Below are 18822 nucleotides of genomic sequence, written 5' to 3' on the forward strand. Positions count from 1 at the left end.
GACGGGTTTTTTTTGTTTTAATATGTTTATTGCTCCGGTTCACAAAGGCACTGGTTCAAACCGGTGGCCTTTATGTTTTTGGCACCAGTTTGAAGTGAACCGGTGCTATATGTCCTGGTTCATTAAGTCGTGCATTTTTTATCCCATTTTTGCCATCGGTTTGGCCTGAACCGGTGCCATTTGGGGGTTGCCTTTTTGTATTTTTCTACTAGTGCTTTGAGGTTACTAATAATGCCGCGGAATGTGAAGCGTGCATTATTGGATTAGAAGCAGCAGCTAGCATAGGTGTGCAAAAATTAGAGTTATATGGAGATTCTAGTTTGATTATAAATCATATACTAAAAAAATGGAAAATAAAGAACTCCACAGTGATATTATACCAAGCACACCTAGAGAAACTCATCAAACATTTTGAACATATTGATTTTAAATACCTCCCAAGGGATGATAATCAATTTGCCGATGCGCTAGCAAAATTGGCCACAATGATCAACATTCTAGATCACTTAAATATAATGCCATTATGCATTGATAGAAGAGAAGAACCAACATAGTGCAACGCAATAGAGGAAATAAATGACATCGAAGGAGACAATCCTTGGTATGATCATATCCTCTAATATATTACCCATGGCACATATCTTGAAAATACTTCATGAAAGACCAACGAGCCCTAAGAACACTTGCGGCCCAATATGGTCTATTCATTGGTTAATTATGCAAAAAAGGGCCTAATGGTCAAAGCTTATTGTGTATAGACCAACCTGAATCCACACGCCTTATGGAGAATACTCACAAAGGTGTTTGTGGACCTCACATGAATGGTAAAATGCTTGCTAAAATAATTTCGCGACAAGGGTACTATTGGTCCACTATGGAACATGATTGCATACAATATGTTAAAAAATTTCCAGAGTGTCAAATGTTCGCTAACTTACAACACCTTCCACCATCCGAACTATACTATCTCACTTCCCCTTGGCCTTTTTCGACTTGGGGTATTGACATAATTGGTAAAATTTCCCCAATGGGAGCAGGAGGACACGAGTACGTATTAGTAGGGATGTCAACGGGGCGGGGCGGGGCGGGTTTTGGCATTCCCATCCCCATCCCCGCCTCACATTTCCATCCTCATCCCCGTCCCCATCCCCACGGCGGGTCTGAAAATTATCCCCATCCCCGCCCCGGCGGGTCCAACTCCAAAACCACCCCCGCCCCATCCCCACGTGGATATCCATCCCCGTCTCAACCCCACGTAATCCCCGTCCCGTACCCGCCAACTCCCCACCTTAAATCCACCACAAATAACATATTTAAACCTATTATAAAAAAAAAAAAAAATATGTACTACAGTCTACAGGCCTACAGTTAACAGCTCAAATAAAAAATAAAAAAAATTAGCAGTACATACTTAACATAATTAAAAAAAAAAACACAGTAACTAATATAATACACTCTAAACAAATAAATGTAACTCTAAATTGTCTAAAGTCCAAATATTAAAAATACATAATAATAACTCTAAGCCTTCAATTATCCTGTGCAGTGCAAACTTCACTTGTACTGGAATCGATATCTCATGTTTCAAATTCTTCCTCTAATTCTCCCACCAATTTAGCATATTCATCATCCTTGTATTCTCTACAATCTGAAAATTCAATGTGACTTAATTAATAATAATAATAATAATAATAATAATAATAATATTAATTAAATAAGATTTATAACCACCCACAATTAAAGAGACCAGAACAAGGGTAATAAAAATAAAAGTATGCCCTCTGTCCAGAACTTCAAATTAAATGAAATTATCAAAACATTTTCTAAACTAATATCAATATCATGCAACTCAAAAGTACAAGTAATTACATTATACTCGGAGTAGCAAATTAGCAACATGTATATCCTATAAACTAAAATTTGTAGTAACTCATAAATCATAACACCAAACAATTCAAAGTATCAGACGAATTGGAGTCAAATTAAACATTCAGAAATAGATTAGTTAGAATCTAGGACAGAATTATGGCTAATCAATTTCTTAGTTGATTTGTCAAATTATTTTTCATCAATAATTGGGGAAAAAATAATTGGGAAATTAAAATAAATAAAAAAAAACGAGTAAGAGAGATTGAGATAGTACCGATTATATAGGAAGAGGTAGGGATTATGTAGACCGGAGTGTTGATCAGCGCACAACTCAGCGGCGAGATTCAGAGGTGGTGATTGTCTGATTGATAGAGCTTGAGAGGAGAGGAGAGGAGAGGAGAGAGGAGAGTGAATGAGTGATAGTGTCGGCTAGGGTTGAGAATGAAAATGAATATGGTTTTTTTTTCTTCTAGAAGTCTAGTGTCTAGAGACTTCCTTAATCAAGTCAGTAACATTTTTTTTTGCTGTATAATATTTAACGAAATATGTTATTGCATTATATGGGACGGGTCGGGTATAATGCGGGTATGGGTCAGGTGTGGGGTGGGTCAGGCGGGGCGGGTATGGGGTGGGTAAGGCGGGGCGGGGCGGGGATGGGGCGGGTATTACTTTAAATCCACCCCCGCCCCATCACCCATGGCGGGTATGGATTTTAGACCCATCCTCGCTCCGCAACCCGCCAAAGCTAGACCCATCCCCGCCCCACTGACATCCCTACGTATTAGTAGCCATCTATTATTTTACCAAGTGGATTGAGGCTGCTTCTTACGTGAGTATAACTTTTATACATGTCGCAAAGTTTCTTGAAAGAAACATCTTTTGTAGATATGGAGTTCCACACGAACTAATTAGTGATCAGGGATCTCAATTCAAAGCTGAAGTCGAGACCCTATTAAGTCGTTATAAAGTAAAACATCATCACTAATCTCCATATAGACCTCAAATGAATGGAGCTGTAGAATCGACAAATAAAAGCATAACAGTAATCATTAAGAAAATGGAAGAAAATTATAAAGACTGGCCGAATAAACTACACTTTGCTCTATGGGGTTATAGAATGTCCATACAAACATCAATAGGAGTCTCCTTAGTTTTTGGAATGGACGCAGTTCAACCAGTTGAACTGTAAATACCATCCCTACGACGCTTTTATTCCTCGATAAACGACGATTAAGAGTTTTGCATCATGTACAAGTCTACCAACGACGCATTGAGTGACATTTTAACAAAAGGGTATGACCTAGAAATATCAAACAAGGTGAATTTGTACTAAAAGAGGTTAGGGGGTCCACCAACCGATCTAAGAGGGAAATTCAAACCTAATTGTATAGGAACCTACCATGTAATTGAAATTCTATCAAGAGGAGCTGTCAGATTAATGGATATTGGAGGTGATGAAATTCGCCAATTAATAAACATTTATCGACTTACAAAATATTACAAATGAAATCCGGATAAACTCGTTCGTTCATTCATTAAATAAATCATTTTCTTTAGCATTCAATTAAAAGATTCTAAGTGTTACGCACTTTACCGAATAACACGGTAAAGTTCATAACACTTGGGGGGGTAATTTAAAAAAAACATAGATCGTTCAAGTGTTCAGATTTTTTCGAACATCACAAAAAACTCTTCACACTTAGGGGTTAATAATGCGAAAAAAAAAATTAACGCTCGTAGAATAGGTGTCGCGCGCAACTAAAACAGTTGCGCGCGGATGTCACGCGCAACGAAATCAATTGAGCATGATAGGCTTGCACAACCTTGGATGTTGCGCGCGCCACCTGATGACGAATTGCGAACCCCGAATTTTTTTACGCGAGAATAAAATTGCGATTTTTACTTGCGATAAAAAAGTGGGCGTTTCTCGAAAATAACATATACTCGGAAAATAAAAATTAAGCTTTGATTTAAATTATTAAACAAAGTTTGATTAATTTTTCATTTAATTTCTACATATGAGGTTGAAGAAATATATATATATATATACATATATATATATACATATATATATATACATATATATATATACATATATATATATACATACATATACATATATATACATATATATATATACATATATATATATAATAATAATAATAATAATAATAATAATAATAATAATACAAACATTGCAAAGAACTACGCAAAGACATGATTTCGTAATACGAATACGTAGGCAATCTTTATGATTCGGTCATATAAAAAAATATATAATAAAGCTCATTTTTTTTCATTCAAAATTCAAAGAAAAAAAAATTGTTGAACTTGATAATAAATTTTTTTTAAAAAAACATAGTAGTGATTACACTTTATTCGAATTAAACTAATGATAAATTGTGTAACACTCTAAGGTTTTACTGTATCCTCGATCGTCACAGTCGACGGAGGAGTAGTTTCCATTGTAATAGTAATTTCAGCAACCATAGAGCTTTCCCCTTCACTTTTGTTTTTAACCCAAACATTGTTCTTCAATTTAGGAATTGGGGTCTTTGCAACTTGTTTTCCTTTTCCTTTAGCAATTGTTGGGGTCTTCCTGCGAGTATTTGGTAAAGGTTCTTTAATCTTCACCCCTTGTTGCGCAGGTTTATGAGGAGCCTTTCTCTTTGGTTCCTTTGAACGATCCTAAGGAGATGAGAAGTCTAATTTTCTTCTCTCCTTTTTTTGGCCACTGGGAGTAGTGGTGGCCGAATGCATCAAAGGTTTGGGTGGATTGCGAGCCGAGGTGACTTGATTTTGTGATCGAGCCCTGTTTAATTCACCTTTGTCCGCCGCATTCATCCAAGCCTTGTAGATAGAGGATAACACAATACTCGCAGTAGGGCTTTGTACTACCCATCTAGGGAGACTTAACCAATATTCCATCAAACGAGGAATTCATTCAGGTTTAAAGATCACATCTTTGGGAGCATGACAATCTTGAGGGGGAATAATTTGTTTCATTCCGTATTGTCTCATCACACTGCAAGGAAAGATGTAAGTAGTACTAGAAAGGCCTAAAAGCCTAATATAGGGACAATTAAAACTATTCCCAACCATACTACTTATGTTCCACCAATGAATCATAAAGCGTATATTAGGAACCCCATAATAGAAAAACGACGTCCATTCTTCTTTTTACTTGTGTTTGTAGAGAATTCGACGTCCAGGGAATGTTCTCACTCTGTGAGCCTCAAAATTTTGTGGTTGTTCAAAAATTCGCAAACGCTCCATGAGCCAAATCTGAAGAAAAAAAAAAACGTAGAACATTAATTTGCGACATTACACGAGCAGGTGGCGCGCGCATCAAAATCTGTTGTGTGCGCCATCCGCGCGCATCGAAGAAGTTCCTAACTTGCGCTGCTTTACGTCGATTAAAAAACGAAAAAAAAAACGTACGTGTAATAGGAGTGGACTTCTCGTGAAACCATTCTTGTTAGGGTCTCCTCTAAGGCGATTCAAGCATAGAACAGTTTCCGCCAAAGCTAAAGGAGCGGTTGAATGACATCCCTCTATTTGCTCTACTATGGACACCATGGAATTATCTCCGTATTCTTTACCTGTCCTAAGTAAACAATTGACAACAAGATAATGACATAAAGCACGAATTTTAAAACGTTGTTTAGTCAAGTTGTCACAAGGGGAGACAAAGTGTTTAATAAATTGAATTAATCCACGCCTTCTTCTTTTCAAATGTTAACCATATCATTATCACTCAAACCAAAAAATCTTTGAAAAATAGGTTTGGGATCTGACAAGCTAGAGGCATATGTCATAGGGAAAGTATTTGCATGGAAGCCTAGTAGAGCCTCAAAATCGCCAGGTAATGGGACAATTTCATCCCCTTTGAAAAGAAAGAGGTGGTGGTTCGAGTCCTAATGATTGACAACGGCATGGAGAAAATCAAAGTTTAAAACTAGTTGCATATAACTCAATTGAGGGTCAAGGTAGTATATTTTGAAGGCTAGTTTATCCTCAGTTGAAAGGGAAGTGACCCATTATTTCAACCGTTATTCAAAGGTTTTTAACATTGATAATTGTGTAACAAAAAAAAAAGAGAGAGAGAGGGGGAAAGAATTTAGAGAGTTTAATTCTTTTTAATTCTTTATAGCACTACTAAGCGAATGAATGCGAGATGATCAAAAGACTACACAAAACCACGCTTAAATAGACCCAAGAGGGGCAAATTTTTGGCAAATTTTGCTCCAGGAAAGTTCACCCGCAAGTGCCGCGCGCAACCAATTTACATGCGCGCTACAGCCGCGCGCAAGACATCCTGTTGCGCGCGTCTAGTCTATCGCGACATTTTGTTTTCATTTATTTCCATATTTTGAACTACATAATAACGGAATGTTGATGAAATCTTATGAATAATCATACGCTTAAATTTGTTAACTCTTGTGTCCTTTTTTATGAATTTTTTTTTAATTTTTTTTTTAATTTTCTTATTTTTTTCTTATTTTCCTTTTCTCTTTCTTTCTTTTTTCCCACTTCTTTTTAACTTTCCTTTTCATGTCCTCTTTTCTATGTTCCGTTTTTGTTATTTTTTTCAAGGAGGGTAAGTCGGGAACCCTTTTCCCTCCCTCGGGAAATTTATTTTTGCTTTTCTAAAAAAAAATCATGGAAACAAAAAATATAATAATAACATACATACAAAATGTGTGTTATATGTACAACAAAAAATATAATAATATATGTACATATGTTTCCAAAAAATAATAATAATATACAAAGGAAGTCATGATATTCGGCGACTCCTGGATGGCTAATGTACATCCTGCAAAATACAAACAAAGATTAATACACAAACTGTGTAATAACTTTGATAAAATAAAAAGAAATAAACTTACCGCGACCATCCGATGATCACGGCATGATAAAGCCACGAGGGCTCTCCGATAAGTAGCTCGGAAAGCACGTATAGTCCTCACCATGCCATTCACGGTCTCCCGCGGTACTTGTTCCAAATACAAGGACAATTAACGAACAAACGTATATGAATAAAAAATATAAAAAGAAATACATATACGAAATAAACATACCGACTCAACCGTCTCAGGAATAAACGGTATGTCCTCCTCCTCCTCCGCTACTGGGAGAATCTCGCAAATTACCGATCCAAAAGCATCGATATACGTGACCTTCGCCATAGGAGGCACCCAACCACCTAGCTCGACTCGCTGAAAACGCAATAAAAGAGTTAACGTTCTGAAAATAAAAGAAAAATAAAAAAACATATGGTGAAATACTAACCGAAACAAAAGCTGGGAAAGGAGTCAGCCTGGATGCAATGAAAACCTGGTAAGATGCAGCCAGCAGCGCCAGCTGCTCTTGTGGATAACCGAGGATCGCCTGGGCTCGATCCTCGGTAGACAGCAAGTCCGGACGCAACATCCGGATCGGAGGATCGTAGGCTCCTCGGATGAAGACTTCCAGAGAACACGCTCGCCTAAAAACTAAACGTCTATCCTCTGGAGCACTGGAAGCCTTTAATAATAGTAATAGTAATCGAACAGCCAGATCGGACAGACTCTTAGTTTTTAGCCTTTAATAATAGTAATAGTAAGCCCAAAAACGGCAACAAATCATGTCAGATCGGACAGCCTCAGGGACTCCGACGATCAAACTCCAAGGACGGAGATCGATCTACAAACACAGCCACATGAAAATCATCAAAAAATAATAGTAATCGAAAAAAAAGATGCACATGTGTTGTTAAAATACTCACCGACGCAAGAGTTGCCGAAAGGATCCTCTAGCAAAAGTTGCCGGCTGAAGTGGCTCGCCTCTTCTTAATCGTGACCAGTCGATGGCCAATAGGAAAGCAAGCAGCCCCGAGTGTCCTTGGGGCTAAGAAAGGCAGGAGCAAATATCCGCAAGCCTATAAGAAGCGAAAAAAATAAGAAAAAGAAAACAAAAATGGCGATAAGTACGCACCTCAAGGATATGATCATGCCACGTGAGGGAGATTTGAGGCACCTCAGTAGCTGTTGCGGAATCCATCACCCGGGTCGCCTTACCCATAGCTGTAAGCGTACGGGCATACGACACCTCTTCCCAACTAAAGTTACCTACTTGTCCCAAATCATTAAGGAAAATAAGTAACCCAGTGGCGAAATGCTTTCCCCGATCACTCAACATAGTGACATAAAGAACGTGAGCAATGTATATCCGAGACAGCTTCTTAGGTTTACACTACCGATCAACCTCATCAGCCGACAACTCATCAGTAAGAACCGAATACGGACAAGACTGCACATACATATGAAGGGCCGCCGCAAGACGGTCCTCCATGAGGTCACGTAGTATCTCGTCTAACCTCTTGACGACCTCCATAGCTACGGGCTCACCTCCAAAAGGAAAACCCGTAATCATAGAAAAATTGTAAGGGGTAACCGTCATCTCTCCCCATAGAAAGTGAAAAGTGTTGGTGGAATCCCACCAAAACTCCAACAATCCACAAAGGAAAGCTGACAATGCAGGCTGACTCGATAAATCCCGAAGAGTCGCCATCTGGGAGCTAATCCCTGAAAGCTCCACAATGTCCTTTACCACCTTGGGTAAACTCTCCAAACGACCTCGCAGGTCACCAGAGCCGTATAGACGCATGCTAGGTTCACTCTAAAAAAAGAAGGGCACAAAATAGAGTAAAAATGTGGTTATAACTTGTTTCGAAGAAAAAATAACGGACGCGCAAAGGACTCACAATGTCACGCCAACCCCTGATCGAGACGTGATGGTTTAGGTCCTAGGTGGGAGAAGCCTCCCAAACCACATCCCCCTGGCGACGTCAATCAGCTCCGACGCGTCGCTCCCGGACCTCTTCACCAGGACGGGTCACCCTCTTTCGATGGCGAACCGCCTCGTCAGGCACGGGATCTCCTAGAATCTCCTCAGCATTGACGAATGGAGGCGAATCCATGCTAAGGATATAGTTTATTTATTAGTTTATTTTTCTAAACTAAGCCAATGAACATGTTTTTGACCCATTTCGACAGCATAACGGCTACCGAAAGGGCAAAACACAAAAATAGAATGCCACCCATACTAGGGGGCTACGAAACCTGCAGTTAAACTCAGTAAATGGGGGCTTCTAACACCCATAAAAGCCATCCTATACTAGTTTCAACTAAGAATTCAAGGGATTATGTTCCAAAATCTCAAAGAATTGACTACGCCTAGGCGAATAAAAGTAACAATAATGCAATTATCATCTACCAAACAATCTTAAACTTCAAAACATGGCAAAAATAAGTTAAGTGCACACTTCGCGCCAATTTTCGGATTCAAAATTTTCAAAACATTATTTATGAAGATATAATTAGTTCTAATACTATAATTACTTTATAATCAACAAGTTAGCCAAAATGAGCAACCAAAATAACAAGAAACAAACCAAATTCAGAGAAAAGTGCAAAAAACATACTCAAACGAAGGAATGCTCATACAAGGTTCCATACTTAACCTTTTTCATGAAATTTGTTGCATAACACTCCTTAAACATATCATAATAACATGGAACAAACAATTTCAAGAATAATGGTCTGAATCAAAAACCCCCAATTTTGAAAATTGGGGTTTAATGGTTCGAAAAAACACCCAAATTCCGCCAAGAACAAACGAATTTAAACAAAAAAACTTACATTGGATTATGAAAAATGTGAATTAAGGGTGAGATCTACTTCCTTTGGCTCCGAAAATCGCAAAGTCCAAGATTCTTAGAGAGAGAGAGGAACGAAAATGGCAAAGGAAGAAGAAGAAGAGTGCGAAATGACAATCGCGCTCAGCGATTTCTTTTTGCTTACTTAAATGTCACACGCAATTGATACAGTGGCGTGTGACAGACCAACGCAAATCATAACGATGCACGTGACTGGCCAACGCAACCCACTGAGTTGCGGGTGAATAATGGTCACTAAAATGACCGGTATCTAGATTTTGATCCGTTAGATTATTTTTCAACGGTTTTTGCTCGTTATTAGACGTAATGGCGTTCAAATTATAAAAATATTTTTTAAATTGCTTTGCATTTTGTAGTTTGCTTTCTTCTTTGATTGTTTTTTGCATCATTCAGCATGCACATCGTGCTTTGTGCCTTCCCTAAGCATACGTTTTGAACGTTTTTCGTAAAAGTTTCTTAAGACGTTATGTAGTGGTGCTTTATGTAAAAGCTCTCATAGACAGGTTTGTCATTTTACTATACTAACGTTATAATGTCCGGCTTTTCTTCTTTTTTCATGTCCACAGCAAAAAGGAAGGCGTCATCATGCAGTGTAAAAATGCAAGGCGTTATCATACAGCATAAAATTGTATGGCGTAGGTGTTGGGTAAAATTTCACTTCTTCCCCAGCTAAGCAAGATCTACCTCTCGGAACTAAAAGGTAGAGAATCACTTTACTTTAGGAATTAGCTCACGAGTCGACAGGCCCGCCGAACCATTCGGAAACAGACACTTTTTGATTGGAAGCAAATACGGTAGTTAGTGTGCTTAATTACTAGCTTATCGGATAATTAGGGTGTCGTCCACCCCCTGTATAAAGAGAGATGAGATGATGTCGCACCTGTGTGGTCACGTGCCCCTAGTCTTGAGACACGTGTACTCATCTTGTGGACAAAAGTGCTGAGAGAGTTGCCTATTTTCTTCATTCTCACTAGATTTGGATATATGCCTCCAGTCCCGAGACACGTATTTCTATCTTGTAGACATCGAGTATTGCGTTTTGACAAGAGAATTGTCAAGAACTCTATTCCGGCTGCGAAAGACAAAATGTTTAAGCTGCGAAAGCCAAAAGGTTGCGAAAGCCGAAACATTATTTTTATCATCTTTTCAAATTGTTAAAATCAGGCTAATGTTCTAATGACATATCAAGGGTCTTTAGACCAACGATGACATGATTGGGAGGAAATCATCCTCTTTTAATCCTTTTTAAATCAATCTCTTCTCATGACATGACATCAACCAGAACACCTTTACTTGTAAAATCCTTCTATAAATGCAAAGGATCAATCTAGATTCTTTAGGGTGGTAAGACTAGAAAATACTTTTTCTAGCCTTAATAGCTACTTGTGTCAAACACTTAGCGAATTAAGGATCGTTCCGACATCCTTAACATTTCTAAAAGATTCTCTACTCTTTGAGAACTTTGCAGAATAAGTCTCGGATGTATTTTCTGGACTACTTTGATCTTCGTCTATTCTAGACTCGATCAAAGTGGGGACTAACTATAGTCATCTACTTTTTGTCTCTTGTCCTGACAGGAAGTGCAATGACGATAAATAAAACCATCTTTGTGTTGGGTCAAAGTGAGGAATGCTTATGGATGACTGGCTAAACCGCAATGACACAAAAGGACTAGCCTAACCCAAAAACAAATAAAAACAAGGTCCAATTGACTAAACCCGATCATAATTAGGCGTAAGCCCATGCTTAAGAATCAATAATGATGGATTTAGAGGCGCCTAGGTTAAATTTAATACTACTGCAGAAAAAACTGCGTGCATATCAATGATTCGCGTTGGTCTAGCGTGCGCAACACCCAGCGTAACTTCTAGATATGCGCTCGCGGAAGATTTAGAATTTTGTAAAAATATAAAATCGAATCTTACCATAAAGTCGCGCGCAAGACATTCAGTTGCGCTGCCCATAGCAACACAACTAAATCACTTGCACTGCCCATAGCAATGCAACTAAATCACTTGCGCTAGGATGCAGCGCGCAACCCATCCAAATGCGCGCGACACCTGATGTGGCAGAATTCTTAAAACCCTAATTGCACCCATTCCCTATTAATAGGGGCTTAATACGAGGTTTAAACACACATAAATTAACCTAAAATCCTTGTAGAAACTCTTGTGAACTTGTGCTACCAAACCCTCTTATCCTAAACACTCACCCCTCTTAATCTTGTTACTACGATGGGGGTTCCCAAACAAGAAGGAGTCCAAATGTGTTCTAAACGGAGATCTAACACAAAGAAGTAGTAAATTCCCGAGCACTTAGATAAATCACATCTACTTTTCTTGTTTAAAAGAACTTTAATTAACAAAATAGTGCTGTTTGACCACTTTAAAAGGTTAGTTAATTCATCAATTCTACATAGTATCTTGCGTTAAATAAGATCACTTAAGCCAAGGCGAATCTTGTTTACTTTTGCTCCTTTCTTGAATTTGAATTAAATTAAGAATAACGACTTTGCAATGTAATTCCTACGTGATTAGTGCTTATAAATGAAATCAACTAATTTAGTTCTAGGTATCGCGTTGTATATATTGTTTGGTGATGAAACTGTAAAAAAAAAAAAGGAAGATCTATTAGAGGTCGCACTAGGGATAAAATAGAGATTCTCCTTTAAAGGGAACGTTAATTTAGTAATCTCGCTCCCGAACTCATTTCTGGTTTATGTTGACCAATTTGGGCATGGGTGAACATATGATTTGTGCTAATTATCTCATGAACTCCCCATGGGAGAAAGGCATGAACGAGGTTTATGGGTTTTCCCAAAACTCATTGGCGACTCCTACTTGTTTCTTACAAAAAAAGCGTAATGACAGAATCAATTCTAATTCAAGGTCCCCCAAATAGTCAGGAATTCAAATCCTAATACACCCTTACAAGTGTAAAGTCCTAGGATTTTAAAGGGCCATGGGCATCTAAGGAAGGATCCCCTACGATGGGAACACCATCCTTACAATTATCAACCATGAATTTCTCTCTTTAAAAATCTAAGAACAAGTGTTTCTCTCTCTAAAAACCTTTACTCTAAAAACACTAATTAATTCCCTACAATTGGTTCTCTAAAACTCCTTCTCTCTCTAAAAATTGAAGAAAATTCTATATATAGTAAAACTAACAAAGGGAAGTTAGTTAGATTGTCTAAAATAAACCTGTACAGGCGCGACCTTCTTCAAGAGGATGTGCGGCCGCGCAAAAGAGGGTACGGAACAGGGGGAGTAACAGGCGCATCCACACAGAGGCCACGTGCGCCCGCGCCACCAGGCCGCGCGCCCGCACCTGGAAACAGGGAAACTTCCTTTCCCTTCACCTCAATGCTCCTCGTGCGCTCCACTTGGTGTGCTTGATGAACACGGGGTATGGAAGAACCTAAACACCCTGACGGTGGCTTTCAAAACCAGAATTGGTGCCCCGCGGCTTGAATGCACGTCCTAAGGTCACTAGGAACTTGCACATCTCCATACTTGGGATTCAAATGGAAGACACTAAGCATCCCAAGTAGTGCAAAACTCGAGAAGAAACCTCCGGAATCCTTGGACAATGATCTTAACCTAAAAATGAAAGAAAACAAACAAATAAAAGGGAAAAAGATACAATAGACCAAGAAATGCATGAAAATGGAAAATCAACTAAGGAAAGCGCAAACTAAAGAAATACAGAGAAAAACTAAGGAAAAAAGAAAGAAAAGAGTTGTAAAAGCAATCTAAAATTACCCTAAAAGAGAACAAATGAGTGCCATAAATGACACTCATCAATAAGAGATACACGGCACGCAAGCCGGAAATGTATTTGAAAGGTCATTCGGCCGCAGAAACTTAAATTTAATCAATTTGAGGGGAGGATTCTACTTCATTCCCAGCCGGCGTTTCACCAGAATTGGCTGGGTGGTCCTCATTGTGCTCCTGGTTCTCATTACCCTTGTCCTCGTCAATGATTTTAACCCTATCGCTTTCAGCCCCTCGCTTCTTCTGTTGTCGCTCATCGTCTAGTGCGTCGGTGGCCTGCTCAAAACAATACTCCTAGATGGAGTAATTGTCCTTAGGGAATAAAGTCGTCAAAGCCATCTTAATCTGGGTGATGCAATCAACCTCATTCTCTTCAATTAGTTGCCACTTCTCCGCTTCGGCCCCGGCTACATACTTGACTATGAGCTGCTCCTCCTAGTTGGCAAGTTTTTTCTGCAGATTCTTATTTAAGCGGCGGAGAATGTCTGTGTCCCTGCCTATATCTTGCAACTTGCCAAGCTCAGTCTGAGCTATCTTCAGCTTTCCCTCAAGCTCAGTCACCCTCTTCTAGTTCGCCTTTAAATCTTTTTTGACTTGCAAGTTTGCAGCCTCTTGCGAGTACATAATATCCTAAGTTAGTGCCTTAGTTTTATTAACATCAAACAGTGCCTGGTTAAGATAAGAAGCGAGCCTTTAATTTGGTTGGAAGCACTTACCTCTTAAGCCCATTCACCCTCAGCATGGCCTGCATCCGGCTAAAAAAAGCCTGTTAGTATGTAGACGACTAGCAAAGATTGAAAAAAATTTAAACTTTAAAACAAGTTACCTTAGCAAGCAGAGCTAGTATGGCGTCAAATTTGAGAGTGCTGACTCCTAATATAGAGTCCTTGCTCAGCAGAGACGGCCTTGAGCATGTTCTTGGAAAATTGTTGGACATCCGGCGTCTAAACAACATCTTCACATTCAATATTTGGTGAGAGATTGGCATAGACTCGGCTAATAGGCCAAAAGGTTTCAGAATGGTTAGGCAACTAAGTGTAAGTCTTAACCCTGCAAGGGTAAGGCAATGGGTGAAAGGCGTTGATACTTGGAATCTCAACCACCAGGTCTTGGGGGCGATTGTTTTTCCTCCTGCCAGGGTCAGTTAAGGCTCCAGCAATAGTACACTGCTTGTTACCCTTGGAGGCCTTGGACTCCTTCGCCTGATTCAAAGCCGCCATGGCAGTTGGAGATTTTACGCCAGTATAGGGGTGAGAGTCAAAACTGCTTGCAGATTATTTCTGCGCAGTTGTCTTCTTCTGCCCAAAGGGCGTCTACTCTTCCCCATTAAATGGCCGCGCCGCTTAGGAGGCCTCTCACTTAAGGTTGGAAGCACAGGCGGCTTGACTGACCCTTCCTGGAAAATTATAAAAGGACTTAGTATAAAACGGTGTAATGTGCTTGTTTTAAAATGACAAATGCATGGGAGCTTACATGATCGAGCTAATCCTTTTTTAAGATCTGGCTCTTCTACCGAATCATCAGGCGATAGGCGGTTGTAGAATTGCTTGGTTTCTTGCTTGGTGAGAGTTCAGACATTACTTCTTCGGCAAAAAGGCCTAATGTATGATTAGCATAAGCAAATAAAAAACACGCTTAATAATATACTCATCTGGCCAACTACCTTTGCTTTTCTCTAAACTATGGCCACAAGCGGTTAGGAAGAAATGATCCCTAAGTCATTTGAACCTAGGGACATAACTGCTGGGGAAAATTTCTCTATCATTCCCTTCCTCTACCGTCTTGATTTTAACTTTAAAAATCTTAAACGTTAGAATTTGATCCCAACCTTCATTAAGTACAGGCACGCGGGAGGATTGCCTTCTAGCTTAGGAGGTACAGATCTCTGTTCTAGGAATTAAACTTCCTGTCCCCAAATGGTATCTGGAGAAGAGATGATGTATAACTTTTTTCTCCAATCTTTCTACTTGGACTCTTTTCCAAGAGTCATCATAAATCCTTTGTCACAGGTAAGGGTGTACAAGGCCGGACTGGCTAACTTTGGAGCTTTGCTCAAATAATGCATGATGGAAAAAGCCTCAAACCCTGGTTCCACCCCTTGCATTCTACAGGTGGATACATACCCTAGTGTGTTCACCCAAGAGTTGGGGGCTAATTTCCACACCCCCAGGTAGTACCCATTTAAGAGCCTTTCAACTACTTGATCCAAGGGGAACCTTAGGCCCGCCTATATAGCTACCTCATAAAACCCAAGTCTAGATTACTCATAGCTTTGACGAGGTGGCCAGACAACTGTGTCATCTAGGGTGGGGACATGTATTTCATATCCGGTCCCCGTGACATAGGTGTCTCAGAAGTCATTAAATTTCTTCCGTATATTTATTTGGGTCCTAGCAAAAATATGAGTAACTTAAGGGGTGAACTCTTCTTGTACAAAGGAGGACGCCTGTAGGCGTCGTTCAAAGTGCGCCTACGTTAAGTATGTAGTGAATATGCTTGGCACTCATATGAAATGGTAATTGACATATACGATTAGGGACAAGGAAAGTAGGGAGTTGCCAAAACGTTTTTACGGAACTTGTGAACCATTCACGAATCATAAAAGGCAACCACGAATAAAGGGACAACGAAAGGCAACCACGAATAAAGGGACAACGAAAGGCAACAACGATTGACCCGTGAATGTTACACCCCATTCATAATCCATGAGATTACTAACTCCATATGGTTCGGGACCATGAAAGGAGGATCGGGGATGATGGTAAAAGTGAGTCATGGAGTCACATTTGCCCGTATTGGCCTAAGTGATTCCTGCGATCTCAAAGGCATGCAAACAAAGATTCAATTTGCTCCAAACTATTATTAAGCTAAATTGGTTGAATATTAATGCAACACATAATTCTACAATATTGCGATCACTTGAATAAACAATAAGATTAAAAAGTAACCTAACTGGTCCAAATTATCTTATTAGGCGTGATTTTCAATTACATATTCCCTTTGAACATACAATATGGTGATAAAAAATAATAATAGAATAAACATTAATATTAGAAGAAATTTAACAATAATAGCGTTAGTCAAATCATATATAAATTAACCTAATCATGATACTAGCAATATTAAAATAAAATAAGTAATTAAATTAATTAATTACTCACATTCCGCACGTTCCTTTAAATTGCTAAAACATGAATAAATTGTTAGTAACTTCAATAAAAAAATATAAATCAAATGAAAATTAAATTAGTATAGCGTAAAGTTGATTTGGTCAAACCCTCATCGTTGGTTTAAGGACAGAACCTCGGATCAAGTATGGACGGCTTGGAGTGCTTGGGGGAAGTATTATGGAAGAATAGGAAGGCTAGTGTTTAGGCTAAAGAGGGAGCAGAAAATGATTTGATCAAGCTTGTAGTTGATTTAAAAAGGGGTGATATGACCTCTATTTATAATGGAAAAAAAAGGGTCGAAGAATTAAGATAAGATCCGAATTAAATCGGAATAATACTCGATAGACAGTAGTTTTTTCGGTTTTTGTTTTTATCATATATTTTGATCCAAAAATTGGGATAAGATAAATAATATGTTGTTGCAAAGATCTTGAATTATACTTTCTAACCCAATTAGAATCAGATTAAAATATTTTGAAGAATAAAAGATATGGCCGAAATATTGGGATGGTGTCAGTTTTGGATAAAGTTTGATATTTCATTCATATCTTTTCCGTTATAGCTCGGAATTGATATTTATAATATATCGTTGGAAAGATAATTTCAAGGACTATCCAAAAATTTAATATTTGGATGAAAAACTATAAGGAATAAAATTCATATGTGTCTATCTTTGGAATTCTTTCGATTCGAATAGAATTAGGACTTTCAAAAAGAAAAGTTTTATTCAATTTCAAACTCTTTAATCTTATCTTTTCAAAAGGAATAATGAAGATCTTTTAGAAACTTATAGAAGCTTTTAATTAATCCTAATTTTTTTAGGTATGGATTAAAACTTTTGGACCCTCCACATGATCATTGGGTCGTAGGTAAGGTAGGCTTAGGTTCAGTTTGGGCTCAGTTTAGTATTTTTGCCATAATTTATTCGTTATAACTCGGATTTGGGCTTATAATATATCGTTGGAAAGCTCTTTTAAATTCCCATCCAACTATTCAATTATTGAACCCAGATTATGGAACAAAATAAATTGGAATAAACGTTTTTATAAAAAGGACACGAAATGAATTATTTTAAAGGACACGAAATGAATTATTTTGGGTTTAAAGGCACGAAAAGAGGAAAATAATTTAGGGTTTGGGGAAATGGGCTAGGAGTTGGTTTGTTTATGAAATGGAAATATGGATTTAAGCACTCCAAGATTAAATAATCAACCCGACCAATAATGGCGATGAAAGGTTGTTCATCATCGAGTTTGGTTTTGGGGAGACATTTTTAGGTGTCTACATAATCCCCTACTTTGAATGAGTTTGTAGACATGTTATTTTCGAAAATGATAGTCAAAGTAGTCGATAGGGATGGAGAATGATATAAGACGTAATGCGATCGTAAATCACTCTGTATACGCCGATACCTGCAAAATAGTGTTAGTTCCACAGATAAAAGAGTAAAGGGGTAGATTGTTTATCTGACACCAGTGTATCGGTGACAAATGAGTTTGGTAGCTTCCTATGGATGACGGAATCCACCGGATGACGTTTCGTTGAGATACTTTCCATGCTTGAGGAAAGTCAACAGATGAGTTTGGTAGCGTTCTATGCTTGAAGAAATCTACCAGATGATACGTTCCATGCTTGAGGAAAGTTGACATATGAATTTGGCGGCTTTCTATGCTTGAAGAAATCCACCGGATAATACTTTCCATGCTTGAGGAAAGTCGACAAATGATTTTTGCAGGTTTTGGCAGGTTTCTATGCTTGAAGAAATTCACCGAATGATATACTTTCCATGATTGAGGAAAGTCGACATATGATGTAATTGCTGACTTCTTCGCTTTGACAGATGACAACGACCAACAATTTTCTATGCTTGAGGAAAAACTTGTCTAATAAGATTGTAAGTCTATGTATATCGAGAACCTTGCGTGAAATGATGGTGGTTCGATAGTCCCCGAACGTGGGCTGGAAATGGTTTGCTTATCCCCGAACGTGGGCTGTAGATGGTTTGTTCGTCCCCAAACGTGAGATGTAGATGGTCCGCTTGCCCCCAGACGTGGGCTGTAATTGAGAACTCCAAAATAAAATTTTCCAAGGGACTCGTATTGAGTATAATTGACTTGACCAACTGACTTGACTAAGCTTGAATTAACATGACATGACCTGACATGTGTATGACTTGTGATTGTGTGTATATGTGTGATTTGAGTGTATGAGCAGACACAAGCAAACGATAATGCAAAAAAGCAAAAATTTTCCGTTATTTTTGTCATGAGTGGAGGATACCGAC

General features: G+C 38.6%; 1 long non-coding RNA gene across 1 annotated transcript; it reads right to left on the reverse strand.

Moving 5' to 3' along the window:
* Positions 1-1424: 1424 nt before the first annotated feature.
* Positions 1425-2477, reverse strand: LOC110692308. The gene is made up of 2 exons (XR_002505445.1): positions 2144-2477; positions 1425-1648 (listed from the first exon to the last, which is right to left on the reverse strand). It is a non-coding gene; the product is annotated as an uncharacterized LOC110692308 (long non-coding RNA).
* Positions 2478-18822: the final 16345 nt, after the last annotated feature.

This window comes from Chenopodium quinoa, unplaced genomic scaffold (genome assembly GCF_001683475.1).
Source record: "Chenopodium quinoa cultivar QQ74 unplaced genomic scaffold, ASM168347v1, whole genome shotgun sequence".
Lineage (NCBI taxonomy): Eukaryota > Viridiplantae > Streptophyta > Magnoliopsida > Caryophyllales > Amaranthaceae > Chenopodium > Chenopodium quinoa.